Source organism: Somniosus microcephalus, chromosome 7 (genome assembly GCF_052327205.1).
Source record: "Somniosus microcephalus isolate GS21.2 chromosome 7, FLI_Smic_1.0, whole genome shotgun sequence".
Classification (NCBI taxonomy): Eukaryota; Metazoa; Chordata; class Chondrichthyes; order Squaliformes; family Somniosidae; genus Somniosus; species Somniosus microcephalus.
Window position 1 is genome coordinate 79168448 of NC_140993.1, and position 20899 is coordinate 79189346.

At 47.8% G+C, this 20899-nt stretch overlaps 1 protein-coding gene across 8 annotated transcripts in view; it reads right to left on the reverse strand.

Moving 5' to 3' along the window:
• Nucleotides 1-20899, reverse strand: part of pdp1 (pyruvate dehydrogenase phosphatase catalytic subunit 1) — a 75554-nt gene that overhangs the window by 16313 nt on the left and 38342 nt on the right. Inside the window, exon 1 of one of the 8 annotated variants that reach the window (XM_085992659.1) lies at nt 1160-1270. The exons of 5 other annotated variants lie outside the window; for them this stretch is intronic. The gene's annotated coding sequence lies outside the window, so the exon portion shown is untranslated. Of the gene's footprint in view, nt 1-1159; nt 1271-20899 lie in introns of those variants that run through there. 2 more of the 8 variants (XM_085992660.1, XM_085992664.1) reach the window with 2 other exon arrangements.

Sequence of the window (20899 nt, forward strand, 5' to 3'; positions counted from 1 at the left end):
ATTCCCTGCTTTGACCTTATGTCATCCTTTATTATCAGGGCTACCCCCCTGAATATTAATCAAGAAACAGCTGCACTGCTACCAATAAACTCTGTCCCTTCCCGTCACACTCTGCTTATTTTACCCAAATTGCTACACTGCTCTATTGCCTTGACCTTTCTTTGGCTTTCTAAATTTTCCCTCACCTGACCCGCCCCACCTTTTTTTAGTTTAAAGCCCTATCTAGTTATTCGATTCCCCAGGACGCTGGTCCCAGCCCGGTTTAAGTGGAGCCCATCCTGACAGAATAGCTCCCTCTTTCCCCAGTACTGGTGCCAGTGCCCCATGAATTGAAACCCATTTTTCCCCACACCACTTTTTCAGCCACGCATTTAACTCTCTGATCTGCTTGACCCTATGCCAATTCACACGTGGCTCAGGTAGGAATCCAGAGATTATTACCTTTGTGGTTCTTATTAATTTAGACCCTAGCTCCTCAAACTCCCTCAGCAGAACCTCATTCTCAGTTCTACCTATGTCGTTGGTTCCTACATGGACCACGATAACTGGTGAATGAGTGACCGCAACTTCAGGATTTCCGTGTTTCGCACTGAATCCTGTGGTCACGCTAAGTTTCAGAGGGGTAATGAGGGCGAACGCTGACAATTTTACCACTGCATAAATGCAGGCCCTTGTGGGTTTTTTTTTGTTCCTATATTCAGCTTAATTTGCGCGGTTTGCAGCGCCTGCTGACAAGTGCCCCGTTTGCTAAGGTTGTAAAGCCAACGGTTTGCAGCTCGAGGAGGCTCCGCCCTCCAGCGCGCCGCTTCCGGTCCATTTGTTCCACACTTTCCGGCAACGCCACCACCGGTCAGCGCCGTCCCAGCCCCCGGGCTGACGTCCAGCAAACATACGCTGTTCAACCCGATTCCCAGCCTGCCAGCGGCAGCACATGGGCTGGGCTGGGCCCGCCCTGCCATTCCCCCTTGTACACACAACACGGGAGCTCGGCTTACCGCCGCCCCGGCCCCATAAAACTGCTGGCAGCGTCATGGTGCGGCTCCCAGCCTGCGCCGCCACAGGCTGATCCGCAGCGATCACTGCGCACGGAGAGTCACCGACACGACCCTGTCGCCCGATTCCCACCCGCTAAGACGTCACACAAAGAACTGATACCAACCCGCGTGTCACAGCGGACACTGGCTCGGCCGCCTCGCCTCGCGCGCCCGCTCGTTACAACCGAAAAAAAACGGTTTCTCAGCCAGCCGCGAGCATGCGACCAAGGTTTGACACCGACACCAGCCCCTGCTCCCGCGCGCTGATTGGCCACCGTGGGGGCGGGGTGAACTGGTTCGATAGAGACGGCACGCTCAAGGCGTCAAATAGGCGGGGCTGTGCGACTTTCTATTGGCTGAGAGCTTGCCCTCATCTGCAGTATTAGGAATCAGGTATGGTCTGTTTTACCTGCAGGAGTAGTCAGTAATATTTTAAATTTTAGTACTACTATTTATGTGCTTCTAATTAGTTATGACTTCAACTAATCAAAACACAAAAATCCCAGAAAAAAGGCCAAAGATTGCCATATTAAGTAAGAAAGGAAATTAAAATGAAAGCCAAGTTTATGGGTAGAGGTACAAAAATAAAATACTTTAAGTACCAAGTCCAGAATCCAAAATGAAATTAGTTTTTAAAAAACTTTTGGAAAGGGAGAAAGTAACTCTAGCAGCTAAACTCCAAATCCAGTTTCTGCTCTGTCGGTCTCCTGAACAGTTTTCTAGGCTATAGTATCTCCAGGCAGTAGCATCTTAGCTTTGTGCAAATGTGCAACCCTCTTCTATCTGGGTCCAACAATGGGATTTTAATGGTCTCTCACTGGCTGGTCAGTATGGTGGTGATCTGTTAGTGAGTGACTAATGAGGAAGGAACTGTATATTAGCAGGTGGTCTTGTATCCAATCCCCTTCAAAAAAAATCCTTCCATACACTGAGCAACATGTGACAACTGGGACTCAAAGCATTCATGAAATAAGGTCATTGACCTGAAACATTAACTCTGTTTCTCTCTCCACAGATGCTGCCTGACCTGCTGAGTGTTTCCAGCATTTTCTGTTTTTACATCAATAAAGCTAGTGAGAACTGCAAAAATAACAAAGAAAATTAACATCTTAAGTAAAACTAAAATTAGTGAGATAACAAAAAAGTTGGGTACATGATGGATAAGCTACTGATAAAATCATTGGCCCGAAGGGCTAGAATTTCAGTACCATCCAGGTCCAATTGATCACTCTTCACTGGTTGGTTCTGATGTACTTTCAGAATTTGTCAGAATCAGAGAAATGCCATTTGGTGTGTGATACCAGAGATAAACCAATCAAATTGTTTTTAAAAATTATTTTCTTAACAACCTGGCAGGCTGAATCAAAATTTCTGGTAGACCAAAAGCACCACTGCGTCTTAAATCACAATAATGTTCATAACTAATCAACATGATATAATGAAAAATGGATGCCTGGAACTGAATTAATAAAAGCAGTAATCTTAATCAGATTGAAGTTTTCAGCTCTTATGCATAACTGGAGATAACATTACATCTTTAAAAATCACTCCAGAAGCTGCCTCATTGGCTCAGTAAGTGCAATGCCCAATGTAGGGCTAAGTCAATTAGATCAGAAAACCCACAATGCCACAATGCCACCATAACTGTGGCAGAGTAGTAATTGTGCCCCTTTTTTTTTACAGCGGTGGGTAGCGCGGAATGAGTGTCCTGTCTTGGAGAAGCCGCACACTTGATTAACATATTTAACTCAGGTTCCCACAGTGCAATTGGGAGCCTGATTTAAAGTTAACTGCTGCATCACAGGTTTCCCAGGGCTCAGGAAACCCGGCAGCAAAAGGGAGGCGGGAGCTTCCAGCTCCAGAAGGTATGTGCATTTGATAGCACTCCTTGTGTGGCAGGAGGAGCAGGGCCCAGACCCCTCAAGGAAGCCTTCGGCCTCCCTTCTGATGATAGCAGCCTCTCTCTAGCCCCATCCACGATCAGCGACCACCCCTCCAACTCCGATCTGCAGCCTGCCCCACGATCCGATCCGACCTCGCCCCTCCCCTCCAGCTCCAATCTGCAGCCTGCCCCACGATAGCCGGGGGCCATCCTCCTGCCACTGGTTTTCCCGCCCAGCAGCTGGCCAGCCTGTCAATTTAGCCAGCTGCTGGGTGGGAAACTGAGAAAAAAAAGATAATGAGGTCTTGTGGCAAAGCCACCAAAGAGACTCTCACAGTAACTTGTACAATTGTCTTTAACCATTATTGTTACCTTTTAATGTTCGCCCTGTTTAAACAGCGCGGGATCGATAAAATCGCGATCTAACGCGATGACGTCATCACGTGCGTCACGTGACGTTCCCAACGGCGGGAAACGTGATGACGTCGTCAGGGTTGGAGGGCGTTTCCAGTCAGTCCTTGTGGAGTGAGCTAGTGTACAGACCTGTTTGGAGTTTCTCCTGCGTTTCTTGTTTTGTAATACTTTCAGTGCATTAAACTAAGTTTGTTAACTACCAGTTTAGTTCAGTGTTTTTGTTAGGAGTGCATAGACTCCTACATTGGTGACCCCGAATCCTCGCGATCGTTTTTCGTGGTGGACACGGAACGCAGGCCAGTGATGGATGCCAACGCTGTGGCCTTGAAGCTCCCCCAATTCTGGGAACAACAGGCAGCCTCCTGGTTTGTGCAGGCCGAGGCGCAATTTGAACTCCGCAACATCGTGCAGGACCAGACCCGATATATGTACGTGGTCTCCGCCCTCGATAGCTCGACGGCGTCGAGGATCATCAGCCTTCTGGAGAACCCCCCGAATGCTGACAAGTATGTAACCACCAAGACTCGGCTGCTGCAGGTATTTGGCCTTACCAAGGCGGAGCGCGCTCGCCGCTTACTGACACTACCAGGGTTAGATGACTCCAAACCCTCGGAACTAATGAGCCACATGCTAACGCTCCTGGGGTCCGAACCCCCATGTTTCCTGTTCCGCGAGCTGTTCCTTACGCAGCTGCCCGAACACATCCAGGCAGCCCTCGCCAGATCGGACACTGGGGACTGCATCGCACTCGCCAAAGAGGCGGATAAAATTTACGCGGTCCGGCAGCAATACTGCGCCATCGCGCAATGCCCCGCCCCGAGGGGCCCGGCCCCCGGCGCCTCCGACAGCCGGTTACTGTTATTACCACACTCGTTTCGGCCCGAAGGCCCGCTGCTGCCGACCACCATGTAGTTTCGTGCCCAGACCGTCGAACAGACCGCCGCGAGTCAAGAACACCGGATTCGGTGCGTCCCCAACGGCCACGATGGCGATCGGCGACTCCGGGAATCTCATGTATTTAACCGACTCCATCTCGGGCCGTCATTTTCTGTGTGACACGGGGGCACAGTGCAGCATACTTCCTGCCTCGGTCCTCGACCTTCGGTCTGGCAGACGGGGTCCCCCCCTCCAAGCTGCCAACGGGGGTATGATCCGCACTTGCGGGAAACGACAAGTGCAAGTCTGTTTCGGTGGCCAGCGCTTTACCTGGGATTTCGTCACCGCTCAAATTTCGCAGGCCCTCTTGGGCGCTGACTTTTTAGGTGCCAATGGCCTGTTGGTGGATGTGAAAAATCGACTCCTCATTCACGCCGCCACGCTCGACGGTATTTCAGGTGCGCACAGCACAGCTGCGCCGCACTCGGTCTCCTGCGCGCGGCCACCTCCCGACGACTTCTCCCGCCTTCTCGGGGACTTCCCCGAGCTGACAAAGCCCACTTTTTCAGCTTCGACCGCCAAGCATCGGGTGGAGCATCATATTTCGACAACCAGCTCTCCAGTCTACGCCAGGGCGTGGCGTTTGGAGCCCAGCAAGCTCGTGGCAGCGAAGGCCGAGTTCGCCGCGATGGAGAAGCTGGGGATTATTCGCTGGTCCAGTAGTCCTTGGTCTTCACCGCTCCACATCGTCCCAAAGCCCGGCGGGGGATGGCGGCCCTGTGGCGACTATCGTCGCCTCAATGAGATAACGACGCCCGACCGTTACCCCATCCCCCACATACAAGATTTCTCTGCGCATTTGGCGGGGAAGTCAATATTCTCAAAGGTCGACCTCGTCCGTGGGTACCATCAGGTCCCAGTGCACCCCCAGGATGTCGAAAAGACAGCGGTCATCACCCCTTTTGGACTTTTTGAATTCCTCCGCATGCCCTTTGGGCTTAAAAACACGGCGCAGGCGTTCCAGCGCCCTATGGACTCGGTTCTGCGGGACCTCGATTTTTTGTTCGTCTACTTGGATGACATTCTGATTGCTAGCACCACAAAGGATGAACACCTCAAGCATCTGTGTGCCCTTTTTCAACGGCTTCAGCAGCACGGCCTCATTGTGAACCCGGACAAATGTCGTTTCGGCCTGGCGCAGCTCGATTTTCTAGGCCACCGCATAACTTCCGCAGGGGCAATGCCGCTTCGAGCTAAGGTGGAGGCGATCACAGCATTCCCGAAGCCGCAATCCATGAAAGCCTTACAGGAGTTCCTGGGGATGGTTAATTTTTACCACCGGTTCGTCCCCAGGGCTGCACAGCTCATGCGGCCGCTCTACGAGGCCCTCGGGCAAGACGGGAAAGGAATCCGTGGTTTGGTCGCAAGAAATGGGTCGCGCCTTCGAGGATACGAAGACTGCGCTTGCGAACGTGACGATGTTGGCACATCCCCTGCCAGGAGCTATCATCGCCCTCACGATGGACGCGTCGGATTACGCTGTGGGGGCCGTCCAGGAGCAATGGGTCGACGGCGCATGGCAGCCTCTGGCATTTTTTAGCCGCCAGTTGCAACGGCACGAACGCTGGTACAGTACCTTTGACAGAGAGCTGTTAGCTTTGTTTTTGGCCATCTGCCACTTCCGATTCCTCCTCGAAGGGCGCCGCTTCACTGCGTTTGTTGACCACAAACCCTTGACGTTCGCGATGGCCAAGACAGCTGAACCGTGGTCGGCTCGGCAACAACGGCAGCTGACTTACATCTCCGAGTTCACCACCGACGTCAGGCACGTGGCCGGCAAGGACAACGTCGTCGCTGATTGCCTCTCCCGCGCCGCCGTCCAGGCCATTCAATTAGGCATTGACTTCGCAAGAATGGTAGCCGACCAGGCTGCCGACCCGGAGACTCAGGCCTTTCGTTCTGTCGCCTCCAGCCGAGAGATGTACCGTTCCATGCGGCAGGTACCACTTTACTCTGCGACGTTTCGTTGGGTGCATCCCGTCTGATTGTGCCGTCCACCTGGCGCCGAGGCGTTTTCGATGCCATACACGGGCTGTCGCATCCTGGAGTGCGGGCGTCGCAGAAGCTGCTAGTCTCCAAATTTGTATGGAGAGGAATACGCAAAGACGTCCGCGACTGGGCGAACACTTGTGTGGTTTGTCAACGGGCCAAGGTGCAACGGCACGTCAGGGCCCCTCTAGCCACCTTCGAGGTACTGGAGCGGCGTTTCGACCACATTCACGTTGACTTAGTGGGCCCACTTCCACCGTCCCGTGGTTTTACGCACCTTCTGACAATGGTGGATCACACCACGAGGTGGCCGGAGGCGGTTCCCCTGATATCCACCACCTCTGCGGATGTCGCGCGAGCCTTCATCTCATCATGGGTAGCCCGGTTTGGTGTCCCTGCAGATATTTCGTCGGATCGCGGGCCGCAATTTTCGTCGGAACTATGGAATGAGGTAGCCTCAGTATTGGGCACTAAACTACACCGCACTACGGCTTATCACCTGCAAGCGAACAGCTTGTGCGAGCGGTTCCACCGTTCATTGAAGGCGTCACTCAGGGCCAGCCTTCTGGATGCAGCATGGGTCGATAAACTGCCGTGGGTGATGCTAGGACTGCGCACGGCGCTGAAGGAGGATCTACAGTCGTCGGCCATGGAAATGGTTTACAGTCAGCCACTTCGAGTTCCGGGCGAGTTCCTGCCGTCCCCTATGCAGCCGTGGTCTGCAGCCAGTCAGCGAGAGGCCCATCGGGACGCGGCTCAGTGTTTCCGCCCAGTTCCGACCTCGCAGCACGGGTTGCCTTCTTCCAACATCCCTGGGGAGCTGTCAAAGGCCAAGTTCGTCTTTGTGCACCAAGATGGCCATCGTACCCCGTTTGCACCTCCTTATGCAGGTCCGTTCCAGGTTCTACAGACCGGGGACAAGAGTTTTGTGATCGACGTCGGGGGCAAGCCTGATCACATCTCCGTTGATCGCCTCAAACCTGCACACCTGGACCTCGAACAGCCGGTCGAACTGGCGCAGCCTCCGTGCCGGGGCCGGCCGCTGGCCACCGCTACACCTAACCGCACTGTGTTACCTGCCAGCTCGCCACCTGCTCAGCGTTTTCCTCTCCGGGAATTTAGGAGTTGGTCAAACAGGCTTGTCTGACCTCCTCGGCGATTGACTTTCCTCATTAAAGACAATTCTGGGGGGGCGTATGTGGCAAATCCACCAAAGAGACTCTCACAGTAACTTGTACAATTGTCTTTAACCATTATTGTTACCTTTTAATGTTTGCCCTGTTTAAACAGCGCGGGATCGATAAAATCGCGATCTGACGCGATGACATCATCACGTGGGTCACGTGACGTTCCCAACGGTGGGAAATGCGATGACGTCATGACGTCAGGGTTGGAGGGCGTTTCCAGTCAGTCCTCGTGGAGTGAGCTAGTGTACAGACCTGTTTGGAGTTTCTCCTGCATTTCTTGTTTTGTAATACTTTCAGTGCATTAAACTAAGTTTGTTAACTACCAGTTTAGTTCACAGTGTTTTTGTTAGGAGTGCATAGACTCCTACAGTCTTGCCGTTAAATTCAGCAGGACCTCCGCGTCCCTGGCCTCACCAGGTTTCCCCTGCTCCCTGAAAATATCAGGGCCAGCGTGTGTGCATGCCTAAAAAATCTCTTCAAAATAGCTGTAATTTTTAATTATGAATGCTGTTGTTAACTTGATTGTTCTTTGTGATTTGTATTTTCACCTATTTGTAGTGGTAACAGTACCGATGCTACCAGGTTTCAGATGCTCAGTCTAGTGCTGCCACTAAAAGGTATGAAGGTGGACATACAATGGCTAACATTCAAGGAAATAATGCATAATTTGCAACAAACATATTCCTCTAGGGCATAAAAACCCAAAAGGAAGTGTGATCCAACCATGGCTAACAAAAGAAATTAAAGCTAGTATTGAGCTTCCAACCCCATGTCCTCTCCATCACCAAGACTGCCTTCTTCCATCCCCATAACATCACCCATCTCCACCACTGCCTCAGCTCATCTGCTGCTGAAATAATCATCTATGCCTCTAGACTCAAGTCAAAGGAGAAAGCTTATAAAGTTGCTAGAAAAAGCAGTCAGCCTGAGGATTGGGATCTTTTTAGAAATCAGCAAAGGGAGACCAAGAAATTGATAGAAAGGGAAAATGGAATATGAGCACAAACTAGCGAATAATATAAAAACGGATTGTAAAAGCTTCTATAGGTATGTGAAAAAGAAAAGACTGGTGAAGGTAAATGTAGGTCCTTTACAGTCAGAGACAGGAGAATTTATAATGGGGAATGAGGAAACGGCAGAGAAATTAAATAAATACTTTGTTTCTGTCTTCACGGAGGAAGACACAAAAAACCTCCCAGAAATATGAGAAAACCAAGGGTTGAGCGAGAATGAGGAACTTAAAGAAATTATTATTAGTAAAAAAACAGTACTAGCAAAATTAATGGAACTAAAAGTTGATAAACCCCAAGGACCGGATGACCTACATCCTAGGGTTTTGAAAGAGGTGGGCATTGGGATAGTGGACGCATTGGTTGTCATCTTCCAAAATTCTATAGATTCTGGAACGGTTCCTGCAGATTGGAGGATAGCAAATGTAACCCCGCTATTTAAGAAAGGAGGGAGAGAGTAAACGGGGAACTACAGACCTGTTAGCCTCACATCAGTAGTTGGGAAAATGCTGGAATCTATTATAAAGGATGCAATAACTGGGCACTTAGAAACTAATAGTAAGATTGGGCAGAGTCAACATGGATTTATGAAAGGGAAATCCTATTTGACAAACCTATTGGAGTTCTTTGAGGATGTAACTAGTGGAGTAGACAAAGGGGAACCGGTAGATGTGGTGTATTTGGATTTTCAGAAGGCCTTCGATAAGGTCCCACACAAGAGGTTGGTGAACAAAATTAGGGCACATGGAATTGGGGGTAATATACCAGCATGGATTGAGAATTGGTTAACAGACAGAAAACAAGAGTAGGGATAAACGGGTCTTTTTCAGGATGGCAGGCTGTGACTAGTGGGATACCGCAAGGATCAGTGCTTGGGCCCCAGCTATTCACAATCTATATCAATGATTTGGATGAGGGGACTAAATGTAACATTTCCAAATTTGCTGATGATACAAAGCTAGGTGTCAGTGTCAGTTGTGAAGCGGATGTGAAGAGGCTTCAAGGGGATCTCGACAGGCTCAGTGAGTGGGCGAGAACATGGCAGATGGAATATAATGTGGATAAATGTGAAGTTATCTGCTTTGGTAGAAAAAACAGAAAAACAGAGTATTTCCTAAATGGTGAAAGATTGGGGAATGCAGATGCTCAAAGGGACCTGGGTGTCCTTATACATGAGCCACTGAAAGTGAATGTGCAGGTGCAGCAAGCCATTAGGAAGGCAAATGGTATGCTGGCCTTCATTACAAGAGGATTTGAGTACAAGAGTAAAGAAGTCTTACTCCAATTATATAGGGCCTTGGTGAGACCACACCTGGAGTACTGTGTACAATTTTGGTCTCCTTACCTAAGGAAGGATATACAAAATTATTATAGGGCTTGATAGGGTGGATGCTGGAAGAATGTTTCTCTTGGCTAAAACCAGGGGCCACAGCCTCAGGATAAAGGGTAGGCCATTCAGGACTGAGATGAGAAGAAATTTCTTCAAACAGAGGGTGGTGAATCTTTGGAATTATCTATCCCAGAGGGCTGTGGAGGCTCAGTCATTGGGTATATTCAAAACAGAAGTCGATAGATTTCTGACTAGTAAGGGCATCAAGGGATATGGCGATCGGGCCGGTGAATGGAGTTGAGGCAGAAGATCAGCCATGATCTCATTGAATGGCGGAGCAGGCTTGAAGGGCCGAATGGCCTACTCCTGCTCCTATTTCTTATGTTCTTATGTATGACACTACCCAGAAGGCTTAACAAAGGTGAGTGGTTAGTAGAACTGCTTACCTATCAGCCAATTTTCACTTCTTTTGGTATTTATACCAGTAGCTGAGACAAAACAAGCAAAAGACTGACCTAATCTATGGTACAGTGTTTGTGAAATTATTTTTAAGATACTTCTCCCATCACATAAAGCAGGAGTCCTGAGGGTAGATCTTGACTTTGTGCGATAGTGTAAAATGGGTGATACCGAGTTGGCAGCCTGTTTTACATCTCTCTTGATTTTTATTTCCATTGACCACATCTCGTAGCAGCCAAATTAGGCCCAAACTGAAAATAGTTCAGGCTTCCTGACCCAGCTTTGGGGAGCAATGTGGCTGATTCTCTAACTTCACACCCTTTTCAGGCAGACGATTTAGCCCCTATTTAACCTGTGGCTAACTCATGTCATGCCTGACCTGGAAATATTTGAAGCTGATCCCAGGCACAAAGAAATAGCTCTAATCCTGGTACTCTCTGATTAACACAAAGGTTCATCCTTCACCAAGGAAAAACAAATAAAATTAGTTGTTAAAATAAAATAACAAAATGACATAGCATATCATAGTTCTTAATTTACAGTATAGTCAGAATAAAAAAATAGCAACCTTGAAATGTATTTCCTGTTGGTGCAAAAGTACTTTCACAGTCCTCAAAGGGTTAAATAGTGGATTGTAAGAATGAATTGCCATAAGCAGAGATAATAAGAAACTCCATAGTTTCATGTGGATGGCTTTTCCTTTGGAGTGCAATGCTTTTAGTGCCTCTATATATAGAACATTTGATTTAGGGCCAGCACTGAAATACTCTGTCACATGAGCCTTTTCTTTAGAAAGACATGTGCATTAAAGTGCAAAGCTTGCACAGTGGGCTGCTATTACATGTAACAGATTGGAATGTACATGATCGTGTTCATATATAACACAGCTTACACGACAAAGTTGACTGGCATTACTAAGTAAAGACTAAAGCAATCTACAGTATCATACTATTGCCAGAAATTTTCAATAATTATAAAGCATGACACTGGACTACATAGTGTCTCCACAAATTAATTTTATTGTGGGGCCAAGGTGTTATAGGAGTATGGTATCTGGGAGCATCTTAAGTGATGGGAGGAAATAATGGCAAGAAAGAAAATCAATTCCCATCGTAACTTCAGACTATCTGAACCCAAGGAGACCATCATGGCAAGTCAGGCTGGTGCCATTTAACCAGAATCCTGTGACACCGTGCAAAGCAAAATGTCATAGAGTCATAGAGTCATAGAGTTTTACAGCACAGAAAGAGGCCCTTCGGCCCATCGTGTCTGCGCCGCCCATCCATCCCTGTCCAGTCTAATCCCATTTTCCAGCATTTGGTCCATAGCCTTGTATGCAATGGCATTTCAAGTGCTCATCCAAATGCTTCTTGAATGTTGTGAGGGTTCCTGCCTCTACCACCCTTTCAGGCATTGAGTTCCACATTCCAACCACCCTCTGGGTGAAAAGTTCCTCCTCAAATCCCCTCTAAATCTCCTGCCCCTTACCCTGAATCTATGCCCCCTTGTTATTGACCCCCCTACTAAGGGGAAAAGTTCCTCTTTGTCTACCCTATCTATGCCCCTCATCATTTTGTACACCTCAATCAGGTCCCCCCTCAGCCTTCTTTGCTCCAAGGAAAACAACCCCAGCCTGTCCAGCCTCTCTTCATAGCTGAGGCGCTCCATCCCAGGTAACATCCTGGTGAATCTTCTCTGCACCCTCTCCAAAGCAATCACATCCTTCCTATAGTGAGGCGACCAGAACTGCACACAGTACTCCAGCTGTGGCCTCACCAGCGTTTTGTACAGCTCCATCATAACCTCCCTGCTCTTATATTCTATGCCTCGGCTAATGAAGGCAAGTATCCCATATGCCTTTTTAACCACCTTATCTACCTGTTCCGCTGCCTTCAGGGATCTATGTACATGTACACCAAGGTCCCTCTGACCCTCTGTACTTCCTAGGGTCCTACCACTCATTGTGTATTCCCTTGCCTTATTTGTCCGTCCAAAATGCATCACCTCGCACTTTTCAGGGTTAAATTCCATTTGCCACTTTTCCGCCCATCTGACCAACCCGTTTATATCGTCCTGTAGCCTGAGGCTTTCCTCCTCACAATTTACCACCCCACCAATTTTCGTGTCATCTGCGAACTTACTGATCATACCTTTTACATTCTCATCCAAATCATTTATGTAGATCACAAACAACAAGGGACCCAGCACCGATCCCTGAGGTACCCCACTGGACACAGGCTTCCAGTCACAAAAGCAACCTTCGACCATCACCCTCTGCCTCCTGCCACTCAGCCAGTTTATGATCCAACGCGCCAAGGCACCCTGGATCCCATGGGCTCTTACCTTCTTGACCAGTCTCCTATGCGGGACTTTGTCAAAAGCTTTACTGAAGTCCATGTAAACCACATCCACAGCATTTCCCTCATCCACCCCCCTAGTCACCCCCTCGAAAAATTCAATCAGATTTGTCAGACATGATTTACCCTTGACAAAGCCATGCTGACTATCCCTGATTAATCCTTGCCTCTCCAAGTGGAGACTAATTTTGTCCCTCAGAATTTTTTCCAATAATTTCCCTACCACAGATGTTAGGCTCACTGGCCTGTAATTCCCTGGTTTATCCCTGCTACCCTTCTTGAATAATGGTACTACGTTAGCTGTTCTCCAGTCCTCTGGTACATCCCCTGTGGCCAGAGAGGTTCTGAAAATTTGTGTCAGAGCCCCTGCAATCTCCTCCTTTGCCTCCCACAGCAGCCTGGGATACATCTCGTCTGGGCCTGGGGATTTATCCACTTTTTGGCCTGCTAAAACCGCTAGCACCTCCTCCCTCTCGATGCTAATATGTTCAAGTATGTCACAGCCCCCTTGCCCGATTTCTATGTCTGCATCGTCTTTCTCCATAGTGAACACAGATGCAAAAAATTCATTTAAAACCCCGCCTACATCATCTGGCTCTACACACAGATTGCCACTTTGGTCCCTAATGGGCCCTACCCTTTCCCTGGTTATCCTCTTGCCCTTAATATACTTATAAAACATCTTAGGATTTTCCTTTATTTTGCTCGCCAGTGTTATTTCATGGCCCCTCCTCGCCCTCCTAATTTCTTTTTTAAGTATGCCCCTGCATTTTTTATACTCCTCTAGGGCTTCTTCCGTCTTTAGTCTTTTGTAACTGCCAAAAGCCCCCCTTTTATTTCTAATGCATTTTTGTATGTCCCTTGTCATCCAAGGTTCCCTTTGCTTGTCAATTAGACAGTCCATTCAAAGGTCAAGGGGAGTGGGTGGGGACTCCTAATAAACAGCATAGGGGATTAAGATCATCTGAGATCCCAGTAATGTCCTTGACTCTTTAGGCAGTACAGCTGAATTTAGAGATAAAGAAATGGAAGGGGCTGCCAGCTACTCCATATAAACATAAATTTGAGGTGGATGCATTCCAGTGATGTAATTGCTCTGGGGTGTGATATATTTAGTGCAGGACCTTGAACTGGATCTCTGTCAGTATTTATTTTGTCTGTCAGCAACTAAGAACATAAAAATATTCATCATATTGCAACACATACACAGTTCATACTTTCAGAGTAAGGCAGGGGTGATTTATCGGTGATTATGTTACAACTGCCCAATTGTTATGGCTTCATGACTCCCCTGACAAGGGGGAACAGCTGAAAGACGGGATTGGAAGGGGAGACTGTCCTGGTGGCTGGAATTTTAATGATACATATCCATAAATCTTAGAGGTGCAGCTGTGTCCATGCATAAATCCATAGGATATGCTTTTATTTGCATCATATCCTGTTATGGTGGTGATGATAAATCTAACAATTCAATGATTTAATTTTAAAATAACAGTCATTTTGCCTCAGCCAAACTCATGCTACCAATTCACTTGAGAAAAACAATTACTAACAGCTTCAATGACCCCAATCTTATTTTAGAGGTGGGGAGCAAGTGGGCGGGGCAAGTTTGCAGCTCAGGCCCTACCAAATTTAACGGCAGGACCCGATTACCATTTTTTGTCTCTGTTTTCTGGCTGTAGCCAGCCAGATTGAGGGATTGGCTGGCTGTCAGGTGGGTAGGCCTTTGGCAATAGGCCACAGCTGGGGAGCGGAGAGGAGGGAGGGAGGGATCAGAAAGGCTGGAAAGTGGGGGGGTGGGGGGATTTGAGATCGGAGGCTGGGGTCGGGTGAAGATCGGGGTCTGGAGCAAAGGGGAGATTGGCGGCCAGAAGGGAGATTGGAAGAGTCTTTGGGGGGAAGGGGGGGGTGGTTGGCAGTGGAGATTGGAAGGCTTGGGGGTGTCCGATCGTGGTGGGTGGGTGAAGCAAGTAAACTGGATCCAGCTGGTAAGTGGAAAGGCACTGACCTCCTTGTCCTCGCCTCCCTTTAGCTGCGGGGTTTCCCGAGGCCTGGGAAACCAGCCGACCATGGTTAAATTTAAAATGTTGGTTAATTCTGAGGCACGCAGCCTCATTATAATATTTAAATGACCTACCCACCTCCTTGAATGGGTTGGTTGCCCATCCCATCTCCATTAAAATTGGAAGTGGGTGGGTTGGGGCCGGGTTTCAGATTTTTACATTTTTACATCCCTAACCGATGCAAAACCACCCGTTTTTAGGGGTTAAAATTTCCCCCAATGTCTTTGTTAATCTAGTCTATTCGAAAGCAAAAATAATTGTTTTTAAGCTGTATCAATAACATTCGGTGTAACTTTTGCACTCGCTCTCTGTGCAGTTTGTAACCCAGAACACATGTGGCACCAGTTGGGTAAATTACCATAACATTCACAAATTATGAAATTAACTTTGTATTTCTCTGTGGACATGAATGGAAAGACCATGCGCTTAATTTGTAAGCAACAGTGAGCTGTGGCAAAAGAATACAAGATTTGAAGATACTATGAAGCAAACCATGGTGAGAAATATGAAAAGTACACAGAAAAGTTACGTGAAAAGAAATTCTCTGAATTAGCACCATTGTTTAAAAAGCAGCAATCAATGTTTACTAATGCTCGAGACGTAACTGATGCTGCTGGTAAGGTGAGATGAAAAAACTGTGTCATTGAAATGTGTCATCATTTTTGGAGGGAGAACTTTTTTTGAACAACTGCATGCTAAAAGCTGCTGAAATGGAGCAGTGCATGGGGCAATTAAAATGGTTGAAAATATGTTTGCATCCGGAAGCTGGTTCAACGCACCGACTTCCAGGCTTAACTCTAACTCTGGCGCGTTCGGCTTGTTGCGCATAACCCCCGAGAGGTGGGTTAGCAATTTAAATATGTTAATCGCTCAATTCTAATGATATTTCAACCTACATTCAAATTTAGCACTGCATCCACGGGTTTCCGGGGCTTCTTGAGGCTCACCATTGAAATCAAGGAGAGAACAGAACAGACATTCATGGGGCTCATTAAATCTCAGGCAAATACAGCAATAAATACTCAGTGCTCACAGCTGCTTTCTTACCTACCACTGGGAAAGGGTTTGTTCAGAGTACTTGTGGCGAGAGGTTAGTTTCTGCACTTTGCAGATATCAGAACAAGATGGGTGGCGCCTTGGCTGCCTTAGATTGGACCTTGGATGAGGAGCAAGATGACCATCAGCAGCAACAGCCTGTTGTGCAGAGATCTGCAGGTGGTGAGCAGAAAGGGGAGCAGCAGAGGGGTCGAGGTTGTAGGAGGCACTACCCGCATAACAGGATGTACAGGCAGAGGCTCAGTTTCCTTGACCTCTGAAGAACAGTACCTCCGGAGGCTGAGGTAGTTGCGTCAGGTTGTGGCAGACATCTGCAGCCTCCTAGAAGACGACCTGCTCCCTGCTGAACCTGGTGCCCACATATTACCAGTGGCTGGGAAAGTGACCACCGCACTCAATGTTTTTGCCTCTGGATCCTTCCAGGGTGCTACTGGAGACATATCCAGGATCAGATGGCAGCACACAAATGCATAAGGAGGTCACTGATGGGTTGTTTGCCAGGGCCGGCAATTATGTCAACTTCGCCTGTGAGGACGCCAGTCAGAATGAGTGGATGCTCAGGTTTGCGCCTCTGGCTGGCTTCCCACAGGTGCAGTGAGTCATCGACTGCACATGTGACATTCCATGCATCCCCATATCAACCAGGAGTATTTGTAAACCGCAAAGGGTTCTACTCCATCAATGTGCAGCTGGTGTGCAACCACAAGAAAAGGTTTATGTAGGTGTGCGCCAGATTCCCGGGGAACTTCCATGATGTTTTTGTCCTGCGACAGTCCAAGCTCCATGACCTCTTTGGACCTGCAAGCAGACTTAAAGGGGTGGCTGCTAGGAGACAAAAGATAGCCCAGTCAAACTTGGCTGATGACACCCGTGAGAAACCCAACAGCAGTAAAACGAAAGCCATTTGACAACCAGATGTGTCATTGAGCAAGTGATCGCTATGCTAAAGGTGCACTTCAGGTGCCTGGACAGATCTGGAGGTGCCCTTCAGTTCTCACCAGCCAGTGTCTCCAGAATGATCATGGTATGCTGTGCTCTGCACCACATTTCGCAGCAGCAAAGATTGGAGCCACAGGAGGAACAAGGCGCTGAGCACACATTGTCTGCGGACGAATCCAAGGAGGAAGAGAAAGATGGTGACCCCAACACAGCGCCAGCTGCTCACACTGCTGCCTGGGATGCCAGGGATTCCCTTAGGTTCAGTTAGTTACCACCACTAGCCCCACATCCAACAGCCACTTTCATTCCCTCCCTGCCCATCCCACTGACACAAAGCAATCTTGCAACCAACCAACCAACCACCCATTGCACATCCAACAATTCATGTATTCCCATTCATCAACAAACAACTGCATTTCTGGGTTGTGAAGGAATAGCCATATTCAGAAAAATACACTATCCTACGAAAGAAAAAGCCTTATTAAAACATGACATACTGGGTTTGGAAGTCTGGAAGCCTTAACAATCAAAAGCTGTAAACAGCATACAGGCTTTTGAGATAAGATAAGTTGTTGACACTGAGACAATAGCCTCATTGAAGTAAAAGGTTGGAGGTTCCTAAAAGTCTGCAGCTTGGAAAGAACACAATAGCCATACCCAGTTAAGTGTTATAAACCAACACTTCGGAAAGAAACACAGAACATTAAAGAAACATGTGCCTTTGTAAAAATAACATCAAATGAAACATGGAGACACGAGTCTGTGGTACAACCAGCTGAGGTGATTAAGAATTGCATAGATCATCCTAAGTGAGGTGTTCTAAATGCAAAAGATACAAACAGAAGACCTTCGTAAGAATGACATCAAATAGATACAGCCATCACATTGCTTTTATGATAAGTTTTGAACATCTAAAGGTAGAGACACAAGTCTGCTTGCTACAGCTGAACTGACTGTAAGAATAGCAGGGGTCAGCAGAAGAATGACTAGAGATAATTAGCTTACATCAGTAGAAAACTTCAAAGGATATACCACTGAGAAAGGGTATAAAAATTGGACTTTCAAATGGGACGATAGATTTGCTGAAAGGGACAAAGCGATTCGCAGGCTTCAGAGGCAGGCTCTAAGTTTTCAACTCTTTGAGTCTCGGGTGTCAAAAGGTATTTGATTTTGGTGGATATCCTGAAATAAGACTAAGAAATGTAAAAAGGTAACAAAGTTAAGATTTGCGAATAAGGATCTCTGATAATAGAATTGTAAGTTTTCTGTATTTGGAACTGTTAATGTTGCGATTGAATCACCAGCTGTAAGTTACATGTCGGTTCTTTAATAAATCTATATTTTTTTAGAATTGTCTCATAGTACTTCTGTATCAAACTCGCAAACTCAATCTCTGTACACTCTTTGGTGAGGAGTTGCAGAATTCTGGGGGAGTTTTCCAGACCCTCACAATATCTGGAAGGTTACAGTCTAGCTAAACTTATTAAAAGTGCTATCTAGCGGACGGTAACATCTTCAGGCTGTTCCTTTCCTTTAGGGAGAGATAGTCTGGACCTTTAGACCCAATTAAGCATCTTTAGGATTCGGCTACCTCTAACTTTAGTTGAAGGTGAACATCTGGGGAATACGCCTGATCCGGGGTAGCCCTACAGGGGCTAGGACTAGTAACAATCCTTTCAGGGTTTCCTGATGAATTAACGCAAGCAGGTGTGATGACATCATGCATGGATCCAATTCAGCTCAGGTATTTAAAAAGAGCAATGCAAAGATGACAGTTGAAGGTTGGTGGAGGTTGGAGAGACATTAATTTGGTTGGAGACATTGCTTATACGAACATAAAAAATAAGAGCAGGAATAGGCCACTTGGTCCCTCAAGCCTGCTCCGCCATTCAGTAAGATCATGGCTGATCTTGGGCTCAAAGCCACTTTCCAGCTCGCTCCCCATAACCCGTCACTCCCTTATCTTGCAAAAATTTGTCTATCTCCTCTTTAAATGTATTTAATGACCCAGCCTCCACAGCTCTCTCAGTCAGAGAATTCCACAGAGTTACGACCCGCAGAGAAGAAATTCCTCCTCATCTCAGTTCTAAAAGGGCGACCCTTTATTCTAAAACTGTGCCCCCGCATTCTAGATTTCCCCACGAGGGGAAACATCCTCTCTGCATCTACCTTGTTGAGCCCCCTCAGTATCTTATATGTTTCAATAAGATCACCTCTCATTCTTCTAAATTCCAATGAGTATAGGCCCAGCCTGCTCAACCTTTCCTCATAAGTCAACCCCCTCATCTCTGGAATTAACCTAGTGAATCGTCTCTGAACTGCCTCCAATGCAAGTATAGTGGGAGAACATAAAATGCAGTCTCAAGCTACAAAAGCTGCCCCTCAATTCAGTGATGCCTCACTGGAACTGCAAGGAGTTAGGGCCTTAGGGAGGTGTTATTCTCTGCTGATGGGAGGAAGAGGCCAGCCTCAGACACCAAGAAGGCATGGCTGCTGATTGCAGGTGGAGGTGAGCAGCAGGAGTGCGGTGGCATGGTCCTGAATTCAATGCAGGAAGAGATTTAATGACCTCATGAGGGCAGGAAAGGTGAATACAATGCCACATTCAACTACATCCTGATGTGTGTCTCACCCCAAACCCCTCACTCTGCCTTTACAAGCCTTCCTCACACCAATGTACCTTGCAGGTGCACCCAGCCCTCTATCGATGCACTTCCTCATATCCCCATCTGACCATCCTTCTGACACTCACCTTCATCTTAATGCAATGTAACGCCTCTCCCTCATAGTCACCCTCTACAGATGTTGCCCATCCATCACTTCCATTCATTACATGATTCCAGCCGCGATGTGCTCGCTTACAAGGATGATGTCGCAAGCCATGGCTATGATGTATTCATTCATGTAAAGGATCGTCATCTGCATGGTGCACCAAACGCAGCATTCAAACGAGTGCATGCTTGCTCTCACTAACAGCTTGCACATTCTGAATGCCACCTTAACAAGAATGGATAAAAACCTAGACTTGGCCGTTCAGCGCCCCACTGATGTGCAGCAAAGTGCTCTCCAGCTCATTGCTAGCAGGGAAGTGCGGGTGGGCCATGAGAGGGATGATGGTGAAAGGGGACATAGAAGTGGGGACTCTGCTCAAAGTGCTTCCACTTCTTACCTTTTGCCCCCCCCACCTCTCCCCCAAGTCAGAGCCCCACATGCTGCCTCGTCTCCTGATGGCAGTCTGCCCCTGCACAGGTGCAGGAGGAGCAGTTCTTGGTGGGGCCCTCATGGGCTCCAAAACCCAGAGGATGTCAGCTAAAAGCATGTGAGCAGTCTGCCTCTAGCTCTGCTGAAGCCACAGGGGTTGCATGATGTAGAAGTTGTAGGAAGAGGAAAGTGAAAGAATTCTAGATGCACATGGGCGTGCTAGGCAATGTTGCACTGTGAAGATTATGTTGAAATATGGAGGTATATAAAATTATTTCTTTGCACTACTTTCCCATCTTGCCCATTTTTTGCCTGCAGCCTGGCAAGTGGTCTTGTCACTTGTAATGAATTGGAAGACATGACTTAACTGCAAGCAATGGGTGTCTGTGTAAGGACTGGTTTGGTCATTGTAGGATTGCTTTGTGGTTGGCCGGGGTGGGGGGGAAGTGGGTTCAGCATCTGGGTGCCAAATGGGTGCACTGATGCAACCTAAGTAAATTGTGCCATTAAGAGGCCATCCCAGGTAGCAATGTGTGCTGCTGCCGGTGCCATGGTCACATCAAGTTCCTCCTCCTCCGAAGAGACTCTGCAATCTATGACTTGCTCCTCCACCAGCTCAAATCCTCACTGCTGCGCTCTGTTGTGCAGAGCGCAGTATACCACGATCATTCTGGAAACTCTGGCTGGTGCATATTGAAGGGCTCCTCCAGATCTGTCCAGGCACCTGAAGCACCTCTTCAGCATCCCGATTGCTTGCTTGATTATACATCTCATCATCATTTGGCTTTGATTGTAATGGTCTTCAGCCTCATTGCTTGGCCTCAAGAGTGTTATCAGCCACGTCTTCGGTGGATACCCCCCCGTCTCCAAGCAGCCAGCCGGTAAGTCTGGTCAGAGGTCTGAAGAGCTGAGGGAGGGTGGACTGGCACAGGATGAATGAATTATGACCACTCCCTGGGAATCTGGCACACAACACAGCTGCATGATGATCTTTTTGTGGTTGCAGATGAGCTGCACATTGATGGAGTGGAAGCCCTAACAC